Source organism: Protopterus annectens, chromosome 8.part0 (assembly GCF_019279795.1).
Source record: "Protopterus annectens isolate FY-2018-M chromosome 8.part0, PAN1.0, whole genome shotgun sequence".
Lineage (NCBI taxonomy): Eukaryota > Metazoa > Chordata > Ceratodontiformes > Protopteridae > Protopterus > Protopterus annectens.
The window spans coordinates 1,162,526,075-1,162,550,367 of NC_056741.1; the positions used below are offsets into that span (position 1 = coordinate 1,162,526,075).

Sequence of the window (24,293 nt, forward strand, 5' to 3'; positions counted from 1 at the left end):
AATGGGGCCAGGCCAGGCCCAGGGGAAGGATGCCCCCCGTAGAAGGAAGTAGCAGTCCACAAAAACCGATAGGCCGAAGAAGAGCTATAAAGACGATAGAGTGGACTATTGAGGAATAAATAAATTATGTATTGTTACTGTTATGCAAAAAGCCCAGAATTTCCAGACAGAGGATATACAAAGAGATTAAGAGATAAATTAGAGGAAAGAAAATACTTCCACAGGAAAAACTGTCAGAAGTTTCAAATTAAAATTTGCATTCATTAATACAACAGATTTTTGAAAAACAGTATATATAGATCAAGAAACCTTTATCTGGTTGTAAAAAGAAGCTTCTGAGGAAGTGCGAAAATGTAAACAACAAAGACTAGATATTTTGTAAAGTATAAAAAAGAAATGTGGACATGGGAAAGAGAGAGATTTGATATGGTGCAATATTTATGCAAAGGAGAAAGCCAAATTAATATAAAGAAGGCAGCCCCAAATGTATTCGGAGAGAAATACAGGCAAAGGCATCCAGATATGGAAACAATTCACAAATAAAAAATAATACCACAAAGATGGAATGCAGAAAAGAAGATTAGTAAAAGTACAAACTGAAAAAAAATAGAAGTTGAAGTTATGGAGTGCCAGCGAAGTGAAGGATTCAGTGTAGAAGGTCTAACACAGATTACATCACAGCATAATGGAGTGAGTCTCCAAAGTAAGGAGAAGCAAGAACATCAGGAGACATCGGAAGAAGAAATATGGACATGGGAAAGAGAGAGATTTAATATGGTGTAATATTTATGCAAAGGAGAAAGCAAAACTAACCAATACAAAAAGAGCAGCACCAAAGATCCTTGAAGAGAAATACAGGCAAAGGGATCCAGATATAGTAAACTTTGCAATACAAAAAATAAGAAGGCAAATAGGAAAAGTAGAAAAGGAGATTAGTAATGGAGAAGGTAAAGAAATAGAATTTGAGGTTACAAAGCACCTGCAAAATGAAGGATTCAGTGTAGAAACTCTAATGCAGAAAGCACCACAACAGGATAGAGCAATGGATATCCAAATTAAGAGTAAACCAGTGGAACAGGAAGCAATTGGTCAGGTACCATATCAAGATAATTTGGAGCCTTCCACAGGAAATCAGTATAAACATTCACTTGAAGCTAGACAGCAAGGGAAGGAACAGGTAACTGTGGAAACTCTGATGCAGTGAATCTTGAGGAGTTGTAGGCTAGTGAGTTCCCATATGACAGAGCAACGGATGGCACAGGATGAAGTTGGAGAAGGTGCCACAGGAAGATGCTATAAAACTTTCTGCAGAATGCCTGCAAGAAATGGAAAACAAGGGATGTGCCCTTAGTTTGGAAGAAAATGAGGTAAGAGAAGAGTTGCTTTTATTTAATAGAAATAGATATATTAAGATCAATGAAAGAAATAGACTGCAGGTGGTCAATAAAACCCCAAAAGTCAGAAGTCTGATAAAACGAACACAGCAATTAGGACTGTCCGTAGAGATCCATGCAATATAACAGAAGTAAACACGATATATTACTGTGCAGCTAAATTAATAACTGTTAAAGTCCTACCACAAGGACACAGGTTAGTGAGGGAAAGTAAGGGGAGAAATCAAATACCATCATGGAAGTATCGAATAGAGTAAACTAAAGCAATTAAGACAAGAAGTGACATTGTTAGAAGACTATAGAAGAGGGAACAGATAAACAAAAATACTAAAAGATGTGATAAAAGCAATGTGCAGTATTGCAACAGACCAGGATCTATCATGCACTATCGCAAATAAACTAAAAATTTCAGCACAGGCGGAAAAACTTAGAAGATACACAGATAAATATAAAGGAAAAGTACAAAATAAGAAATTTATTGATGACCCAAAAAGTTTTATAGAAAATTGGGAAACAAGGTAAAAGGAATTGAAAGACCGCAAAAAAAAAAAAAAAAAAGAAATAGATGCATTTTGGAGAAGCATCTATGAAGATCCTGTGGAACAGAACAAAGATGCTAAATGGATAAAAGAAGTAAAAGAAAAGTATAAAGGTACAGGATATGAAATGGGATGAAGTAACAGCCAGAGAGATTGAAACAAAGTTAAAAAAAGCCACTAACTGGAAAACCCCAGGCCCAGATGCAGTACCTAACTTTTGGCTAAAAGTATTAACATCTTTGCATGAAGGTTTAACCATGAGTAAGAACTATTTATATGCACACCCCGAACAGACACTAACCTGGCTAACAGGAAAAACAATGCTCCTACTTAAGAGTGAACCTGCAAGCTACCCTAAGAATTACAGACCAATAACTTGCCTTCTGCCAACGTATAAACTATACACTGGCATTGATGCTGACAGAGATTATAGTCATTTAGAAGAAAACTCAATTATGGCAGTAGAACAAGTGGGCAATAAAAGAAAGTCATATGGAACAAAGGATCATTTGTTGTTAAATCAAGTCATAGTGGAGAACTGTAAAAAGGGGAAGAATCTAAGTATGGCATGGACTGACTACAAAATAACATTTGATAGTATCCCATATTCACGGATAAAAAAGTGCTTAAAAATGTATAAGATACATCCTACACTGATCGACTACATTACAGTGACCATGAAACAGTGGCAGACCACTTTGCAATTAATCCATGATAAAGGAAAAATTATTATCCCAGGGATAAAAATTCTAAGGGGGATATTCCAGGGTGACTCTGTCATGGCTGCTTTTCTGTCTTGCCCTTAGCCCATTAAACTGTCCACTTAACAGCTTAGGCAATGACTATAATTTGGCTCCTAGAAAACTACGTGTACAGACTTCTCATCTTCTCTTTGTCGATGATTTAAAACTGTATAGCTCATCAGATGAGGAAATGATAGCACAGCTGCAGGTTGTCAAAACTTTTTCAGAGGATATAAAAATGTCATTTGGTCTTGACAAATATACAAAAGCAACCTTTAAAGCAGGGAAACTGCAACACCAGGAACACATCAGTTTGAAACAAGAATATGATACCAAAACTTGAGCAAGAGGGAGTATATAAATATTTGGGAATTGATTAAGGATCAACAATAAAACACGACTACATGCAACTAGTAAGGAATATTTTAGAAGACTTAAATTAATCCTGAAAACAGCGTTGACATCTAGGAACAAAATCCAAGCTATAAACCAATTTGCTCTTCCTGTCCTAACTTACAGTTTTGGAGTGACTGACTGACCCCAAAACGTGTTGGATAGATTAGATATTAAAACAAGAAGGATGCTTCATGCTCGCAAAATGATTTATAAAAATCAGTACATACCAAGATTGTGCATTCCCCGTTCTGGAGGAGGGATGGGCCTCCTTAAAATTGATTACATGTACAGATCTGCAATTGTGGGACTCTACACATATCTGCTGATCTCACAAGACCCAAACATAGGGAAAGTGTTGAAACATGAAGAGAATAAATCTAAGATGACTTCTCTGCGTAATCTAGCAGAAACATATAGGCATCAAAGCAGGAATGGAAATCAAACCCAAAGTAGATAAAAACCAGGCACCAACTGGATGTGCCAAAAAACAAAAGAAAGAATACAAGGTGAAGGACCAGACGAAAAGGCAAGAAATGTGGAAAATGCAATAAATATAGATGCAAGTATAGAAAACTTCAAGAAGAACCTCATTTTGATCAGGATCAAATGCAGGAATGGTTAAGGAGAGGCGAATTTAAACCAAGAGATGAAAAGTTAATATTGGCAGCCCAAGATAGTGGGCTACGTACACACTGGTTTACAAAGTCCACTGAACATGTGGGTGAAACAGACAAATGTAGGTTTTGTAAAACCGAATTGGAAACAGTTGCACATCTCGTTGCTGGTTGCGACATACTAATGGCAAAAGGACTGTATACTGAAAGGCATAATAAGGTGGCAAAACTGCTGCACTGGGGATTGTGAAAACATTATGGTACTGAAATGGCTGAAAACCACTGGAAAGATGAGCCACAAAGCATCACACAAAATGATGAAGTCTACATCACATGGGATCAACCATTACCAACAGTTCAAACGATAGATGCTAGTAAAAATGGATGTAGTGGTCCAAGAAAAGAAGGCAAAAGTAGCATTGATCATTGAGATCTCCACACCCAGTGACTACAGTGTCTCGCACAGAGAGAGAGAGAGACACACACACAGTCATAAAATATCAGGATTTGCAAGTGGAAACGAGAGCAATGTGGAAGAAAGATACCTAGGTAGTTCCAACAGTAGTAGGAGCAACGGGTCTTATAAAAAAAAAAAGAGTCTACAATCATACTGAAGACATGCTACCAATACATGCAACTTTGTACGAATTAGAGGAGGAGTCATTACTGGGCATATTACGGATGCTGTGAAGAGCAGGCTGACAGAGTGAAAAATACTAATTTCATGAACTTTAATTGTACTTTGACTTAGGAATGAGGTCCATTCCCATCATGGTATTATAAACCCAAAAGATTTGGAAAAATTAAGAGGGAAACAATGAAGTGTACATCACAAGGGATCACCCATTACCAACAGTTCAAAAGACTGATGCAAGAAAACCAGATACAGTGGTCCATGAAAAGAAGACAAAAGTAGCATTGGTCACTGAAATCGCTAAACCCAGTGCCTACAGTATCTTGCGTACACAGAGACACAAAGTCAAAATATCAAGATTTGCAGGCAGAAATGATAGCAATGTAGAAGAATGATACCCAGACAGTTCCAACAGTAGTAGGAGCAATGGATCTTATAAAAAGAGAATCTACAATCATATTTAGATATGTTACCGATGCATGTAACTCCATACAAGTTACAGGAGTCATTATTGGGCACATTGCAGGTGCTGCAAACAGCACTTCTGGCTGACATCAAAGACTGAAATAATACTAATTTTACAAACTTTAATCATACTTTGACTTAGGAATGGGGTCTATTCCAATCATGGCATTAGAAACCCAAAAGATCTGGAGAAATTAAAAAAGGAACAAACTAGATGTGAGAAAGCCAGACATAGTAGTCCATGAAAATTGCTACAGCCAGTGACTACAGTAATAAAATACCAGGATTTCCAAGCAGAAATGAGGGCAATGTGGAAGGATACCCAAACAGTTCCAATAGCAGTAGGAGCAACAGGTCTTAAAAAAGAAGAATTTACAATAGTACTTAGATATGTTATAGATACACATACGAATTGCAGGAAGAGTCATCATGGGGCACATTGCAGGTGCTGCAGAAAGCACTTCTGGCTAACAAAGACTGAAACAATACTAATTTCATGAACTTTAATCATACTTTGACTTAAGAATGGGGGCCATTCCCATCATGGTATTAGAAACCCAAAAGACTTGGAAAAATTAAAAACAAACTGCCTACAATATAGTATATGTCCCTAGAACATGTCATTCTGATTTAGGTGTTTATGCAGAAGGGAAACCAGACCTCACCAAGATGGCACTGTCATCCAGACTGTATTTTATATAGCATACACCTTGGACAGAAGTAGGTTAAAAAATAAAAAAGACAGCTGGGTGCACAAGTACCACGACAAAAAAGTGCCCAATCCTGGTAGGTGCATTGGTGCTAGAAACTGAAAAAATAGTGTAGAATCCTCAAGATATGTAAACATTCCTACAATGTGGTTAGGCCAGGCTAAGGGGGAGGGTGGCCCCCCTATTGTAGAAAGAGCAGTACACAAAAAACACAACTGACAGGCCAAAAAAAGAGCCATAAAGACGATAAGAGTGGACTATTGAGGATAAGAAAGAAAGTATGTATTGTTAGTATTATGCAAGAACCCCAGAATTTCCAGATAGGAGATATTCAAAAAGACTAAGAGAAATTACAGGAAAGAAAAATTCTCACACAATCAAAACTGTCAAAAGCTTCAAATACAAATTTGTGTTCACTAATACAACTGATTCATGAAAAATATTACATAAACCAAGAAACCTCGGGCCGTTTAAAAAAAAGTGACTGAGGAAGTGCGAAAACAAACAAACCAAGAGATTTTTTAAAGGTATAAAAAAAAACATGGACATGGGAAAGAAAGAGGTCTGATATGATGTAATATTTATGCAGAGGAGAACGTCAAACTAATCAATACAAAAAAGCAGTTCCAAAGATATTTGGAGAGAAATACAGGTAAAGGCACCTAGATATGGAAAATTTCACAATACAAAAAATAAGATCACAAAGGAGGAACATACAACACAAGATTATTAAAACAGAAGTTAAACAAATAGAAGCTGAATTATGGAATACCTGTGAAGTGAAGGGTTTAGTGGAGAAAGTCTAACACAGGTTATGTTACTGCATGATGGAACAATGAGTCCCCAAATTAAGGAGAAACAGGTGGAAAGGGGGAAATCTGAGAAGAAATATGGACATGGGAAAGAAAGAGAGATTTAACACGGTGAAATACTTCACTATTCAAAAAAGCCGCTAAACTGCCAAGTCTCTTTTTACACGAAGCAAATTTATTTAAACGCTTTTCGTCCAACAGTATCGTTGGACTTCCTCAGAATAACAAAAACCATTTAAAAAAATCCAACTGCATTTAAATAACCTCCACAAGGTGACATGATAGAATAATCAAATTTTAAAGTCATAATACCTATAAATGTTTGACTTGTTAAAATCAAATAAATGTATGTTAAAATTATTCATAGTGACATAGTTGCAACAACTTATTAAAATATCTAAATATTTATGTTTCGCAACCATGTTAGTTGCCGTAAAATTAGATAATAATAATAAAAAAGTGAATCATGATAATCAAATCTATACATTACTAATACAAAACATTTACCTTACATCTCTATACACCTAATGTATAACTATATAAGATACATATGAATGTGTTTACATTCATATTTTATCGTTAACATTTATACATTTGTAAATTAATAAATTAATAAGTTAATAATTTATACATCTTTACCTATCCAAACTTTTATGTTTCAATATACACAAAATTGAACATTTTTCATTTAAACCGGGATCCATATACGCATTCAGCCTAATTTGCCACATTAGTTCCATTTTTTCCAACAGTAAGTTAAATGGACCACCCCTCATATTCTGAATGACTTGATCAATTACCAAATTCTCCTATTTTTGAAACCAGGATATTATCATCTTTCAATAAACCATTTTTTATTATTATTTCTTTAATAATGCATCTGATTTCATGCAACTCGCCCATTTTTTTCATACTAAATCCATATCTTATTTAGATGTAGAACTTACTAAAAATGAACAACAAAAAGGGTTTGAGGCTAAAATATTTAGAAAGCCCATTTACTCTAATAAATTTTTGCACTATTCAAGTGCAAACCCATTCCATCAGAAACGGTCTGTAGTGAAGGGCCAACTAGTCCGAGCAGCGTGGATGATCACTACAGAAGAGAGTTTCTTGGAAGAATGTATGAATTTGTAGCATATGTTTTTGAGTAGAGAATATCCTTTAGAGTTAATAGAAGAGTTAATACATGACATTACATATAAAAGGACTAAGGGTTTATATAAACCACTATTAAAGAAATACACAGAAACATCCATCACTTTCATGGAACAAGAGACTAGTATAAATCAAATGAATTTTTCACAACAGTCTGAACTGCCCGGTTTAATTTGGCATGTATTTTGACTTTTTCTTTAGACTATAACAAAATTAAAGAAATAATAATAAAAACTGGAGTTTACTGAAAGATAATAATACCCTGGTTTCAAAAATAGGAGAATTGCCAAAAATAGTCTGGAGAAAGGGATTGAGTTTCAAAAACCTATTACAAAAACAAACCCAAAAATAAGGAATTTAGGTATGATGCAGTGTGGTAATTGTCCATACTGCTATGTGATGGAACTAGGAATTACTACTGATATAAATGGGTTTAGATTAAATTGTAAGAATAGACTTAACTGTAACTCAAAAAGGAGTTGTGTATGTTGCTAAATGTTAAACCTGCCCCTCTTTCTATATTGGCAAGACGCATTGGAGACTGAAGGACAGGGTGTATGAACATCTCAGGAGCATAAGTCAACATAAAAAGAGGAAAATGCTCTAGCTAGGCATGTGCTTGTACACCCTGATCATAAGTTTAAATTTAAGGTAATCGATTAAGTCATTCAGAATATGAGGGGTGGTCCATTTAACTTACTGTTGGAAAAAATGGAACTAATGTGGCAAATTAGGCTGAATGCATATATGGATACTGGTTTAAATGAAAAATGTTCAATTATGTGTATACTGAAACTTAAAAGTTTGGATAGGTAAAGATGTATAAATTAACTTATTAATTTATTAATTTACAAATGTATAAATGTTAATGATAAAATATGAATTTAAACACATTCATATATATCTTATATAGTTATACATTAGGTGTATACAGATGTAAGGTAAAGATGTTTTGTATTAGTAATGTATAGTTTTGATCATCATAATTCACTTTTTTTATTATTATTATCTAATTTTATGGCAACTAACATGGTTGAGAAACAAATATTTAGATACTTTAATAAGCTGTTGCAACTATCTCACTATGAATAATTTTAACATACATTTATTTGATTTTAACAAGTCAAACATTTATAGGTATTATGACTTTAAAATTTAATTATTCTATCATGTGACCTTGTGGAGGTTATTTAAATGGGAGTTGGATTTTTTTAAATGGTTTTTGTTATTCTGAGGAAGTCCAATGATACTGTAGGACGAAAAGCCCTTAAATAAAGCTTCGTGTAAAAAGAGACTTGGCAGTTTAGCGGCTTTTTTGAATAGTTGGTTATTTAAGTTTTCGTGGTTTATGGTGCAATACTTATGCAAAGGAAAGAGCAAAACTAAAGAATACAAAAAAGCAGCATCAGATATTTGAAGCGAAACACAGGCAAAGGTATCCGGATATGGAAAATTTTACAATACAAAAAATAAGCAAACAAAGGAGGAAGTAGAAGAGAGGATTACTAAGTGAGAAGTTAAAGAAACAGAAACTGAAGTTATGGATTACCTGCGGAGTGAAGTATTTGGTGTAGAAAATCCAACTCTAGTAACATCACAGCATCACAGAACAGTGAGTCCCCAGATTAAGAAAAAAAACCGATGGAATGGGAAACACTTGATCAGTTACCACATGAAGATACTTTGGAACATTCAGTAGGAAACTACTATAAAAGTTCAGTTGGGATTGCACAGCATGGGAAGGAACAGGAACCTGTGACAACTCTGATGCAGACAGTGTTGTGGAGTGGTATGCCAATGAGTTCCCATATGAAAGAGGAATGGCTGACATAGGATGCAAATGAAGAGAATATGTCAAGGGAAGATGTTCTGGAGCTTCATGTAGAAATCCTGCACAAAGCTGAATGTGCCCTCAGTTTAGAAGAAAATGATCTAAGGGTAGAGTTGCGTGGGTTAATAGAGATGGATACACAAACTAAGATTGATGAAAGAAATATATTACAGAAATACTTAAACTGTTAGAAGTTTGATAAAGCAAATGAACACAGTAATCAAGACTATTAACAGAAATTCATGTGACCTAAAAACCGAATATATTACTTTGCAGCTAAATTAATAACAGATAAAGTCCTACCACAAAAATAAAGGGCAATAAGGAAAGGAAATGGAAAAATCAAATGCCATCATGGAAGTATCAAATAGAAAAAATTATAAAGAAATTAAAACAAGAATTTTCATTGTTAGAGTATAGAAGAGGGAACAGATAAACAAAAATACTTAAATATAGACATGATAAAAGCAATGCACAGTATTAGAACAGACCAGGATCTAGCATTCACTATCGCAAATAATAATAAAAATACCAGCACAGGCAGAAAAACTAAGAAGATATGTAGATAAATATAAAGGAAAAGTATAAAATAAGCAATTCATTGATGACCCAAATTTTTTTTTACAGAGAATTGAGAAACAAAATGTATAGAAATACCATTAAAAAAGAAATGGACAAATTTTGGAAATGTATCTAGGAAAATCCTGTGTAACATAATAAAGGTGTTGAATGAACAGAAGTAGTAAAAGAAACAGTAAGAAGTTCAAATATACAGGATATAAAATGGGATGAATTAACAGCAACAGAAAGTGAAACTAATTGGCAAACCCCAGGCCCAGATGCAGTAACTAACTTCTGGCTAAAAGTATTAACTTCTTTACATGGAGATTTAGCCTACAGTAAGAACTACTAAAATGCACATTCTGAGCAGACACCAACTTGGTTAAGAGGAAAAATTATTCTTCTCCTCAAGAGTGAACCTGCAAGCTATCCTAAAAAACTATAGACCGATAACATGCCTTCTGACAATGTATTAATCATATCCTGGAACTGATGCTGACAGCTTATAGTCATTTAGAAGAAAACCCAATCATGGCAGTAGAACAGAAGATTAACAAAATAAAAGTCATATGGAACAAAGGATCACTTGCTGTTAAATAAAGTCATCATGGAGAATTGTAAAAAGGGGAAGAATCCAAGTATGGCATGGATAGAGTACAAAAAAGCATCTGTTTAGTCATGGAAGATTTTAACTGTCCTTCCATAACCTGGGGGACATACACAAGCAATAACACGCTCACCCAGAGGCTCCTGTACTTTAACACAAATGCTCTGGAACAGATAGTCTGTACCCCCACTAGGCGCTTTAATCTTCTGGACATAGTACTCACCAACATGGGGGGGGGGGTCACTGTACCTCCCCATGCATGATGCCTTCACTGGTTAGGTCAGACCACAAATCAGTCTCGTTTGAACTAACTACTGGAATTGACACCCTAAAGCAAATAAACTCCAGTCCAATAAAAGAAAAAGCTAGGAGCCTGGCCATAAATACTTAAATCACTAATAATGAAGATTTCAAATCCACAAGATTTTTTCTCAACACAACATAAAATCAACTGTGTTCATTTAAATTAAAATGCCAATCATATTTGAAATCCAGTCATCTGGCCACTAATTAAAGTACATTTTATAAATAATACTATTGAAATCCAGTCATCTAACTACTAATTAAAATGCATTTTATAAATACTCCTACCTAAAATATATATAAAAAGCACTTATAAAACAGTTAAGATAATTACATTTCATACATAGCTATGTTTCTTCTCAATTAATGGTTTTATGCTATTCTTACTATCTAAACCTGGAAACTTGTCAGCTCTAAAGAAATGTACCCATTTATACTCCGCCATATCAGTATCATTTACAAGATTACCCTTTTTTTTGCTTACAAGTTCTTTGTAAAACCTTAAATTTAAAAGAAGGTTCAGTACCAAACTGCACAATGTGTTTCGAAAGGGCATTAGTCTCCGTCTGCCTATGAATCTCAGATAGATGAGAACCAATTCGTTCTTAACATATCACATTTTCTGTTAGACAATTTGCTAAAGCTTTAAAGATAAAGGGCTCCTTCGTTACTGGATGTACAGTTATGGCAAGGGACAGTTCCCTGTTTATTAAAAGGAAAATTCATATAAGAATTAAATACTTGATCTTTGTAACAGAGTCTCTGTTTTAAGTTTCTTTCCCTTTTATAGATAAAAAAAAGTGGTTGCATGTTAATTCCACTAATATTTAGGTCAGAGTTCAAAATAACGCAATTCTTTTGTACTGTCTAATAAAATGTGTCTCTCTATTATACTTTGTAACATATCCCATGTGATATTTACTATATTTAGGCCTTTCCTCATTACTCCCAGTATTCCTTCTATCATTGGACAAGTAGGGTGTACCCAAATCTTCACGTTTAGAAATAACATAGTTCCAAAGTGTGATGTCATACTGTCTCTTGTATAAAACCATCATCTGCTGTATTCAACCTGCTAGCCCTCAGGAATTGACTACATACAATACTATTATGAACAAATCTAGGATGCATACTATCATAATGAACATATTGTGTGGACTGAAGATCTTTTCTATAAATATACATATTAAAACAGCTATTACTAAAATATACATCAATGTCTAAAAGCTAATTTTATCCATCAAGCTGTTAACATCAAAGCATAAAAAATCTGTAATGCCTTGTAAATCCACAACAAACTGATGTAATGACTCAAATTCCCAGCCCAAAAAAGAAAGATATCACCCACAGATCTGTTATAGAATACTAAATTACTACTCAAATATCCTGCATCAGTACTACAAGTATGCATCTCATCCCATCTAGCGACAATTATATTAGCATAGCTATTTGTAGGGGGGTAGCCATGGCTACCCACAACTGCTCATAAAAGATGTCCTAATTATACATGAAATTATTACTAAGTACAATATCCAACATTAAACAGCTAAGTTCTATTTTCTCAGTTGAGAAATTACTAAATTTACATAGAAATTTTCTCACAAACTCAATACCTAATGCATTGGGAATAACCACGAAGGCAGACTTTATACCCATTGTGACTAGCATAATATTCATTACTTCATTAGTTTGTGCCTATTCATATAATTGAAGCAAAGGCATTTGTGCCTTTTATATGAATCTTGCTATATGTTAAAGAATGAAGTTGTTCTTCAAGATATTTAGAAATGGGAGTGGTCACCCACTGGCCACCGGGCACTATTGGCCTCATTGGTGGTACCTCAATATTTTTATGTATTTTGGGTAAGCCATAAATTGCTGGAATGACCAGATTAGCCACGTATAAAAATTATATAATTTTGCTTTATTCAAAAGTCTTTCTTACCTCCATCACAAAGGACTGTTGTTCCTGGGATGTCTACTAGACACGTCAGTTCAGTTTTTCTTCCACAGGAAAAATAGATCTATATCTAGACATATTTCTGAGGTTTTCCACTCAAACTTCAGTCACTGCATGGAAATGCCGCAGGATTTTGAGTCTCATGATACCCCTGGCAAAACTCCACACGGAAAGATACAGTGGTATCTGAAGCCTCTTGGATCCCAGCACCAACACCTTTTCTCTTGTCAAATCCTAGTGCTGGGGCTTGTCAGAAGAGAATCATTTGGTGGAGACTACATATATCCTTAAATCCAGGCCTCTCCTTCTCCTTCCCTGTTCCAAGGCAGTCATCAAAGACATCTCAGAGTTTGCTTGGAGAGCAGCTTCAAGAAGGAAAAAAGTACAGGCGGTGTGGGACACAGATGCAAGCACATAAATATCAAAGAGATACTTGCTCTGATCGAGGCACTCAACTCCCTGAATCATCTCTGGTATCCAGGACTTCCAAGTTGTTAGAGACAATACCACAGTCATGTGGTACATCAACAAGCAGGGAGAAAAATTATCATACTGTATCGGCAGACCAGCCATATTAGCCTGGGGATATAGCTTCACAGCACAATCTCAGCCTACAGGCATCCCACATTCCATGAGAGCTAAACTGTGTGGTAGACATGCTGATTGGAACTAGGGCAAACCCTCCCAAATGGAAACTAAATCAGGCAGCCTTCCAAGATTTGATTAATCTGTGAGGAGTTCCTCAAGTAGAAGTCTTTGCCTCCTTTCTGAACAATATATAGCAAGATTCTGTCTAGGACTCTACGCAAAAAAGCTTGAAGACAGATGCCTTTTAACAGGAAACATCTTTACTGAATTATCACTTACTACATAGGCAATCATGCATTTATATAAATGAAAACAAGCCATATTGACATACTTTCAGTTGGAAATGACAGATGCCTTTCTTTCCTTGGACAGGAATATTCCTGTATGCTGTGCCACACTTTCCACTAACATCTAGGGTAATTCTGAAAATTTAGTAGGAATCCCCGAAGATCACTGTGGCCCAGGCAACCATGGTTCTTCCTTCTTTTGGAAATAACCAGAGGTAATTACCACAAACTTCCTCACAGACTGGATCTACTTGCACAAGAACAGGTGTGTTTGATACATCCCCAACATCAATCAACTTCAACTGACTGCCTGGATGCCTGCACAAAAGGCCTTCAAGTAAACCCGTGCCCCCCCGTGATCTTAATGTCATGTTACAGAATCCAGCTAATCTGTCTGAATTGAGGCTCAACAATGAAAACTGATTTACTAATTGCACTGACCTCTGCAAGAAGAGTATTTCAGTTGCAGTCAATCCTATCTCACTTTCGGATCTATATTAAATCACTGAACGCTTAAAAAAGCAAATGGTGATTAATCAACCCTATGTAAGCAAAAGCTTACAATGTGGAAGTGTCAGAACAACGATTTTTTTCCAAGGGAAAAAAAATCGCTGTTCCAACAAAAAAAAAGAAAAATAAAAATCGCCCCCCCCCTACTTAAATATACCAACTCCGAGACCGAACTACAGTGCCGAAAACGGCAAAGTACCGAAGCAGCCAAGCAAATTCTTTCCCAGGGAAAGAATTTGCTTAACAGCCACTTCAATATTTTGTGTTTTCAGCCTTTTAAGTTCAACCAAGATGCATTCGAATGAATGCGTCTTTGGTCTTGTAATATAGATCCTCATGTTCCACAGGGACATGGTTTCTTTAAGAACTAATCCTTCTTTTATGCATAAAGTTGTATCAGAGTTTACTCTCCTTCTTTTCTTTCCTGAACCTAAAACGAGGGAGAAAGGATAATCCATACCTTGGATGTCTAGAGACAACTCGGGTACTATCTTGACAAAACTAAATCTTTTAGATCTTTGAATCAATTGTTCACTTGTGAATGTAAATGGAGGAAGGGATGTTTGTGTCTTTCGGCTTTTAGGGGGGTTAGGGGACGCCACAGCAGAACTCCGGTCCACTAATGATTGGCAGTTGATTTTTACATACCGGCTTGCCAGGCCTGACGCACAACCTTCAACGAAGGTACGCCCATTCACCCATGTCTCCACGCAGAAGACGCTCTAGCTGAGAATCAAACCGGTCAGCATCTTACTGTGAGGCAACAACGCTACAGCATAATGTGTCAAAACAGACTATTTTCAAATGATTATCCAAGGCTATTGCACATTTTGTTATACTCACCATAGCAAAGTAATTCCAGACGGGGTCAAGACCCACACTACCAGGGCCTTGGCTTCGTCTAAAGCTTTTTGGAAAGGGTTGAATTCTAGAAGTATTCAAGAAACTGCTACTTGGTCCTCTGTACATACTTTTACAAAGCACTAAATGCTAGATTTCTTCTCTAGGTCCAGGTCAGGCTTTGCTAGGACCATTTTCCAGGGGCTTCTGGACTCTTCGCCTTCCATCTCTAAATGCTAGGGTAATCTACCCATATAGCTAAGTCTACTACAGCAGTGATCAACATGATTAAGATAGTACAGTTGTGCAAGTAAACCTACCATAACAGCAAATGTTACAATGGTCACTGCTACAGTACCTGCTCCCTCCTTTGTTTTTTGGTGCATTTTTATGAAAGGGCATAAGGGCTCAGCTTCCCTCTTTCTGTTGGCAGGAAAGTTCTGAAGGGCTTACTGCTCAAATCTGTATTTTGGTCAGCTCAGCTTGAGCTGTCTGACAGCCTGGGGACATGTAAGTTTTTATATCCCTGGCAGAGTATAACCCATACAGTTAAGGCTACTGCAGCAGTGATCATTCAAACACCTATGGTAAGTTTACTTACACAACTATACTTTCTGCAATAATTTAACCTCTGTCAGCCCCTTTAAATAATTCCTATTACCTCAACCATATTTTTTTCCATTTTATTTCTACCCTATTTTTAAATTCCATCTTCAGTTTAACCCACTCACTAGCTGTCACTAATGAAGAACTTTCCATTTTCTCTAATCACTAACAAAACAGTAAGTTTACATACCAGATCCTGTAGTTCCCCAAAAGGTTTGCACTGTCAAGGTCCTTTAGTGCCGAAAAAGCAGCAAATGGTCCCGTAAAACTCAGTAAGTAGGAAAAAGTGGAAGCTGAAAAACATTTTGGGATCCAAGTTGTCACAAATATTAATGAAACAATTCAAATAGTAATAAATAGTACATAAATGATCACAGTGGAAAAAATCCACTGGTACACAGGTGCAAAAAGGGAAAAAAAAACATTTTCTCTAATAACTCTCAAATTCCACTACACATTCCTTAAATTCTTCACTTTTTAAAGGGTAGGTGGAAAGCACCAGTCTCTCATTTTTTACTTTATTACCTTCATTTTTATCTTGGTTTTGATTGGTGCATGATCTGAGATCAATACCAGAGGTGTGTCAAAGCTTTCAATTAAATGCACATGTTCCTGTGAAAATATAACCGCTCAAGTCTAGCCTAGTTACTTACTGTACCTTGGGGAATACTATGTAAATTCTGTCAGAGTTTCTACTTCTAAACTCATCTTCCATGCCAAGTATTTTCATAAATTTCTTCAAAAATCTAGCCTTTTGTTGTATTTTCCCTTCTAGGTCCTCCTGATACATCCTCAATATTAGAGCAGATTATTTCTCCTACAATTTTCTTAAGCTTCACAACATCAGTTTTTGGTGAAACAAACATGTGCCAGAGAAATACTCCTCCCTTGCAAATAACTCCTTAATACCTGAAGTCTATCGTTATTGCCTGTTTTTTCTCTTCTGTCACTAGTGGAACTTCTCTATCAGTTGATGTTATTGCTCCCCTTTTCTTTTTTCTCCTGATATCCTGCTGAATATCTATCCTAAAATTGCTTCATTGAGAAATTCACATGCTCATTTCTTTTGAAATGCGTCTCCTGCAGCACTATTTGCATTCTGCATTTCTTAATATAGTTCAAACCTTTTTTCGTCTACACCCTTAAAGCCATTTACATTCAAAGGTAATATGGATATAATGTAGGCATTACGATAAAAAGCCACTGTTCCGCACGTATTACAAGTGTCAGTTTTTTTTAATGTGTATTTCTAACTTTTGTGTTGCACACAAACACAAGTTTGGCAGGCTGATCTTTTGTACAAATGTTTCTCATCTCCATTTCAACCATTGCCACATTTTCCAAGACATTTTATTTTACTGAAAACCCTCAAAACAATAAAAAACTACATACATTTTCAGAACACCCCCACCCCCATTAACTTAGAATAAATAAAACTATTTATAATCTTTTTTTTTATGTCGGTCAGTGACATGTCGGTACAAAGGGTAGGAGAATGTTTGAGAAAGCTGCTTAAGGACAGTTTTTTTTTATTATATGCAGATGATTGTATATCAGTTACAAAAAGACAGGATTAAGCCTTGAAAGGGCTCTGGCAGATTTATGAATAGCTTAAGGAATGTTCATTTGGAGTGCACTTGGAATAAGAATGTTCATCTAAAACTGGGTACTGCACAAGAGGATTTTGGAGCACGCACAATTATAAAGATCAATGGCATGAAACAGTCAGGCGTAACAGTTTGAAAGACAGTTGAAAAAAAAAAAAAACATAACTAACAGGATGTTTTACATCAGACAGAGTTTACTGAGTAGATACGTTAGTGGTCAGTGTGAACGTTTTACAGATGATGATCTTGTTATACATGTTATACCCATTTAGACACTTCCCTGTAAGTTGAAAAGATACAATCCATAATATAAGTCTGTGTGAAGCAATAGGGGAGAGTTCCATAGTGAAAGAAAGATTTGAGTTTTCTAAGTAATCTGGATGATATGGTATGTCAGATTTCAATTTATAGGCTCTAGGAGCTTCTGCAAGCTTTGTATTTAAGGAAGATAAAGATGTAAATAGTAGTTTAGCCTACAAAAGGATAGTATAGAAGCATCTGAAGTGAGGCAGATGAAGGAGGCTAGGAAGACAAAATCTTGCTTGAATTTTGGAGCAGTAGAGATAGGGGTAACTGTGTCAGGACTGTTAGATCAGCATACTCTGAATATACCACATGTTAAAGGAAAGACCCGCTGAATAGAGAAAATAGAAGAATAGAGATAGTCTTAAACTTTTGGATGTAATCTGATATTCACAGACTGCAGGCAGTTTAAGAAGAGCTATCAAATATGAAGTGAAGAATTTCTGCAATCGCAATTAAATAAAGCTATTAAAGGTCGTCTGGCATGGGAACATGTGATGAGGAACATTTAAGAAAATAAAATTGCATTGGCAGATAAGGAAAAACTTGTCAGAAGAGTACCAGAAGTATGTCACTGTTTAGGAGGTTGTACTGTCAACAATATTTTAGGTCACCAGAACAGTTATGGCAGAGGTGGGGCACAAGAGAGGGGACTGCATTTACTGGAACAAAGTGGAAATAAATCTTTACAAGGATGCTGAAATTGAGATCATTAGCTGTACTTTGAGAAGACTGTATGAGGTGGATACACAGGTGGTTTAAAACGCTATGAAGCTGTGCTTGATCCTAGAAGGTGGGTAATGGAGATTATTGGAGATAAGGGGAAGGGAGACAAGACACAGCTATGTGTTTCAGAACTGCCCAGCTCCTTGTTTTATCTAGAAGTGAAATAAGAAAGAATGAGGCATTATTTTTGTGTAATGGGTTCCTAGAGAGATGAAATTTATGACTGTGGGTTTTGAAGGTAAGAATAAAAGATTGGCATGAGGATGAGAAATTACAGATTTTGCAGATGGGTGGTTGGGTCAAGGCCTTGCAACTAATGGTTGGAAAATATGTAGCAGCCATACATGAAATGACATTTTACATAAGAAGTCAGGGGAGGTTATAAGTATGTGGCCAATGTTATCTGTTTTAGTAACTGGAAAATATAATTTACTTTTCTGCCTATTGGTAAAAATATGATCCACTTTTGCTGACAAGAGATATCTTTCTGAATGTAATAAACTATTTTCCATTCAAACAAGTGTTTTATCTCAGCAAAGTTTTCAACCGGTCAGTTTCAGTGATAAGTAAAGCCAAATGATTTAACACATTTGATGTTGATCTTAAACACAAAGTATTTCTCAGTGCCATCAGCAGGTGTGGCATGGCAAACACCCTTATGTGGAGGGAACTGGTACAACTGCATGAAACACTAGAATGTGATCATTATCTGCACTGATTTTGGCCATCTTTGACATCTCTGCGTAAACTCATAACACATTTGTAGAGGCAATGGTCTGCTAGTAATTAAATATTATGACTCTAGAGATCTGGATTCTGGGGTTTGTAATACCAGGTCATGCACTACTATACATTTGTTTTAAACTACCATCAGTGGAGTCTGCCATTCCTAAACCTTCTGTTGTAACAGCATCATCAAGGTACAGAGCTCAAGACAGATGCTGATGCTGAAGCCACCAAGAAGAATGATCTTGACTACTTCAGGGTTGGCAGGACCTGATCAAATTTGCAGTCCAACTAATACAAAACACGTTGTTGAGCTTAATGTCATTAAGAGGCTCAATCTCTATACACATTGGTCTCCAACATACCACAATAATATGGGCACCTACAGGCTAATCCCCAGTTCCTCTGCAAACTGGGGGCAGTCATAGAATCTTCGAACAATGTCAACATCCTACAAGAGGGTCTTACTCAAACAAATGACTGGTGCCAAAGTCATGGCCTTAAGCTCACTGAAAAAAAAACGTATCATCCCCCCTTTCGGTAAGAATGGTGTTCCTGCTAACTACCACATCAATAACAATACCCTAAGTACACATTCAGTGGTGAGAGACCTGGGCACACAGGTTGACAGCAACCTTACCTTTAATCAACATATCTCCACAGTGGTAAGAAGGGCATTCTATATTGCGTATCTCATCTTATAAGTAAGAGCACTGCCTCCAGAAAAAAAAAGTTATAATCTCCCTGTACTCTTCCCTCATCAGGCCAATAATTGAGTACCATGCCCCTTTTGGTATGTACCTTTCCAAGCACCTGCAGCAATTGGAGAGATCACAAAGGTTCCTCACAAGGAAAATTCAAGGTCTTCAGCATCTCTCCTATGAGGACTGCCTGAAATCACTCACTTTATTCTGTTTTATACAGACTACTCAGAGGCAATCTTTGACCCTGTTTTACTGGAAATGCTGCATAACCGTAAGTCAAATGGTACACGGGTTACTCGCTCTAATGGCCTTAACCTGGTATGTGACATTAATAAAAACTGCTCGAGGGACAGATTTGTCTCCCAGAGGTTGCCACACCTTTGGAACAGACTCCCATTTCATGTCAAGTGGAGCAACTCATTGGCCCTCTTCAAACTCAATCTGGACAATTAGATGGGTAACCGTAAATTCACCCCGGAGTTCCACCTATGTTCCTCTTGGACAGGGGTGAAAGATGTTGACCCTGGAAATAAGGGTAAAACTTGGCTAGGCCCTAGCTGCATTAGCCTAGTAACCTCCTATGATCCTATGTAGAACATCACCACTATGAGTAAGACTATAATGGTTTGCTCAGTTAAAAAAAAAAATCATGAGTGATATGGCAGATGACAGGAGGAGTGAGTATCAGCTTCAGTGGTCAAGTGGAAGGAATGACGGTGAATATGTGGGGGGAGGGAGAGTCTAGCCATCTGTGTCTGACTTTGCAAATGTAGTAGTTATCCTTTACTAACCGCAAGGTAAAGGAACTGTTTAGGGCTAGATGTATGACATTTTTATTCTAAAAAGCTTGGTCATGTTGATTTTTAACAGTTAATTTACTGTAAACCCATCAGATCTATTACTATCAGTGGCTCAGATGGCTGCACAACTGAATTTGATGCCTGGAAGACAGAAATCTACAAGCCTTATGCTCACATATTTCTAAATACAATTATTGTCATGATCAATTTATTTAGTCAAAATCTAAAAAAAAAAAAAACAAAATGTGCAGGCCGGACGTTACAGTACTAACACCACACTATAGTATTGGGGGATACTGCAGTCCTGAGGTGCTGTCCTTCAAATGAGACATTAAACTGTGGTGTTGCAAATCTGAATTGGTTGCAACTTAACAGTAGCTCTTAGGGCACTTTCTGAAAAGCAGCAGGAGGATTTTATACAACATCTTGGCAAAATTTCCATTGTCTGTGTAAATGGAATTTCAGGTTTCCCCCTAAAAATGAACCACATGCCTACGGGAATTAAACCGGTCATCAAAAGTACACAAATCATTCAATAAATAAGTTCTACTTGCCTTTCTTTTTTTCTCCTTCACATTTTAGTAATGTTATTAGCATGTTTGTGGGACTGATTTATTTATTGGGTATATTTCCTAAACACTGTGCAATTCAGCACTTTGCATTTCATATGCTGATTTCCTTATTCTTAATTAATCTTTTTAATGTACTCACCTAAAGTGGGATACTTTTTACAGAAATGAGAGATTTTGCAGGACAAATTATAGCGACAACTAGTGCAGAGACCTGAATTTAATTTTTACCAAATTAAAAGCTTGACTTTGTAGAATCTTACTAGTTTATTTTGTTTTATATAATATGAAGGCACTTTAGATAGAAACCAATTATGTTATGCTACTACTACTAAGAAACTGATTTTTTTTTTTGTTTTGGTCCTAAAATCTCAGAAGTCTGAAAATCCAGTTATAACAAATGTGCACGTGTGTGTATGTCTGTACATACATATATATTATACACATACCTCCCCACACCCGAAAGTAACACACCCTTGGCTCAAAGGTCACCAAACAAAAATGTTGTTATTGTTCTTATTCAATGAAATCAAAGATTGTTTTTGCAATAGACATTCAATACCTTGAAATAAACCAGGATCATACCATCTGGTGCACTTCATACAAATATTTTACTATGCCAACACATATCATAGCGTTTGGATAAATGGAATATAGCTTAGTTAAGAAAATAAGCGTCATACAGTTCAACACTTTAGAAGAGCTTAGAACTACTAGCGTATAATCTCTTTCAGCAAATGAAAAAGGATGGTGTGTTTATTGCATACAGCCCTTTCTTGGACAGGCCAAATTAACCTCTCCAAGATAATAATTTTTGCAGCCTAGTAAAGGAAAAATACATTTGTGCACAAATTCAAGGGCAAGAAAGCACACTACTCATTTTGAGAGCAAACAACAGTAATCCAAAACCAGCAAATAGTGAGTACTTCTCTAAGACCCAGCCCCTTTTCCTACTCATACAGCTTAGCAGTTTGCAATTATCTTCATTTGTCATCCTGCAAAAAAAAAGTATGAGTCACAGACCATGTGAGAATGAATGCGTGTGTGCCAGTAATTCACTAATTAATATTCCATTCCAGTTTATTAGAGAGTCCTGCGCAAAATAGGCAGGCAGCTACTGGCATAGCCCCTCACCCAATCCTTTACATCCAGGGCTTTGTAATAAACCAGTTAACTAAATGTCAGTGAATCTTAAAACTTTTAAACAAGCTTTGGAGTAGCTATGATCAGCATTAACCCTTCACTGCTTGGCACATCGAAAAAATATCTGACCCACAAATCAAACAGAAAAGAGAACAATGTAACCCACACTAAGTGAAGAAACAAATATCCAAAACAAACTATATGGCACAATAAATAATGTACAGGATCATCTTCAGTGCACAACAGGATCTTCCTCTCGACGGTAACTCATTACTAGTAGCTCTGAGCAATTCACATTTTGCTTCATGGAAACCCCATGTTCCACTCTCACACATACTACTGTTACACTTCTAAGCAAAGCTTCATGGGAAATATTTATGAAAGGACACATTGCTTTGTAACAACTAAAAATTAGAGTTAGCACTTCATAGGGGGTTGCTAGGCTAGCGGCCCCACAGCCTTTATAAGCCTACCCATGTTAATCCTGGGTTGCCCCAATTGTCCTTGGTTAGATGGATGCACTTGATAGATCAGCACCAACCACCCCTATCCATAAGGTATATGGGTGCCACCCCCGGGGTAAATTTGCAGTCACCCATCTATTTGTCCAGGTTGCTCTTGAATAGGGTCATTGAGAAGCTCTGCTTCACATGAATTGGAAGTTTATTCCAGAGCAGTGGCAATCTCTGGGAGACGTACCTTGTCTCTCCAGCATGTTCTGTTAATGTAACTAGCAAGGCTGAGATCCCTAGAGCGAGTGATTTTAGTCCCATTTGATTTGCAGATGTGCAACATTTCCATCACGCTGACGTCAGAGACTGCACTGTAGCCCAGGCACAAGTTGCCTCTCAGTAGCCTATATGATACAGAATACAGTGACAGGGCTTTCAGTCTATCCATGTAGGTCATGGTTGGAAGTCTTGTATCTTCTTGGTGAGAAACCTCTGTGGTCTCTCCAGTTGCTGCAGTTGTCTGGTGAGATACATGCAGAAGAGAGCATTATACTCTATCAATGATCTTATTAGGGTCAAGTAAAGTGAGATTAGAACATCCTTATAACTGGATGCAATGACATTACTTATGAGATACACAACGTAGAAGGCTTTCCTTACCACCAGAGAAACCTGGTGGTCAAATTTCAAATTGCTGTCGACCTATGTTCCCAGATCCCGCACCACTGGGTTTGAACTAAGAGTGCTGTCAATACTGTAACTAGTGGGGAATTCCGCTTTGCCAAATGGGATAACAGTGCAGTTTTTTTGCATTTTGTTTTGGACCATTTTAGACAGTGAATTTGCACCAGTCATTTGTTTGTATTAGCCCCTCCTGTAACATGTTAAAATCATTGGGGGACCCAGTGGGGGTAACCATGGTGGTGCAACAGTTAGCATTGTCACCTCACAGCAAAAGGTTCTCCGGTCCAATTCTCGGCTGGGGTGCCTTTTGTGCAGAGTCTGCACTGTCCTCCCTGTGGTCACGTGGGTTTCCTCTGGGTGCTCCGGTTTCTTATAACACATTCTAAAGACATGCAGTAGGTGGATTGGACACTCCAAATTAGCCATGAGAATGTGTGCGTGAGAGTGGTGAAAATGAATTAGACGGCATGGCTAGCCATCCAGCGGTCTAAACCTTGTCTCGAGACTGTCACTGTGGAAGTGACACCCTGAGCCATTGTGCAAAATGAGAAAAGGGGCTGAGGATGGATGTTGGGGGGGGGGGGCAATGACTGTTTCTAGTTTGTAGTCATCAGCAAATTTAGTAAGCCAAAGGCTGTCTACTTTAGCTTGGACTTTTGAGAAATGCATTCCAAATAGTAAAGGGCCCAGTACAGATCCTTGCGGTACACCACTGGTGACGGTTCTACTGGTAGAGGTGGAGTCACCAACTCTGACAGCATGTGTTCTGTTGATGAGCCAGTTAGCTACTCATCTAGTAATGCAAGGGTTAACACCTAACTGGGAGAGTTTTTCAATGATACCCGAGTGGGTGTATGCACTTGTCTTACCTTCATCCAGGGTTTTGGTGACTTTCTCAAAGAAGTCTGCCAGGTTCAAAAAGCATGATCTACCCTTAACGAAGACAAACTGGGTTGAGTCTACAGTTGAAGGTCGCCTATGTCCTTGTTGATAAGGTCCATGATGATCCTTTCCATGGCCA

The 24,293-nt window shown here is 36.9% G+C and overlaps 1 protein-coding gene across 1 annotated transcript in view; it reads right to left on the reverse strand.

The window, feature by feature from the left end:
• GNG7 (G protein subunit gamma 7) overlaps nucleotides 1–24,293 on the reverse strand; it is an 832,631-nt gene that overhangs the window by 706,242 nt on the left and 102,096 nt on the right. The window contains exon 2 of the mRNA XM_044080665.1: nucleotides 15,749–15,851. The gene's annotated coding sequence lies outside the window, so the exon portion shown is untranslated. The remainder of the gene's footprint in view (nucleotides 1–15,748; nucleotides 15,852–24,293) is intronic.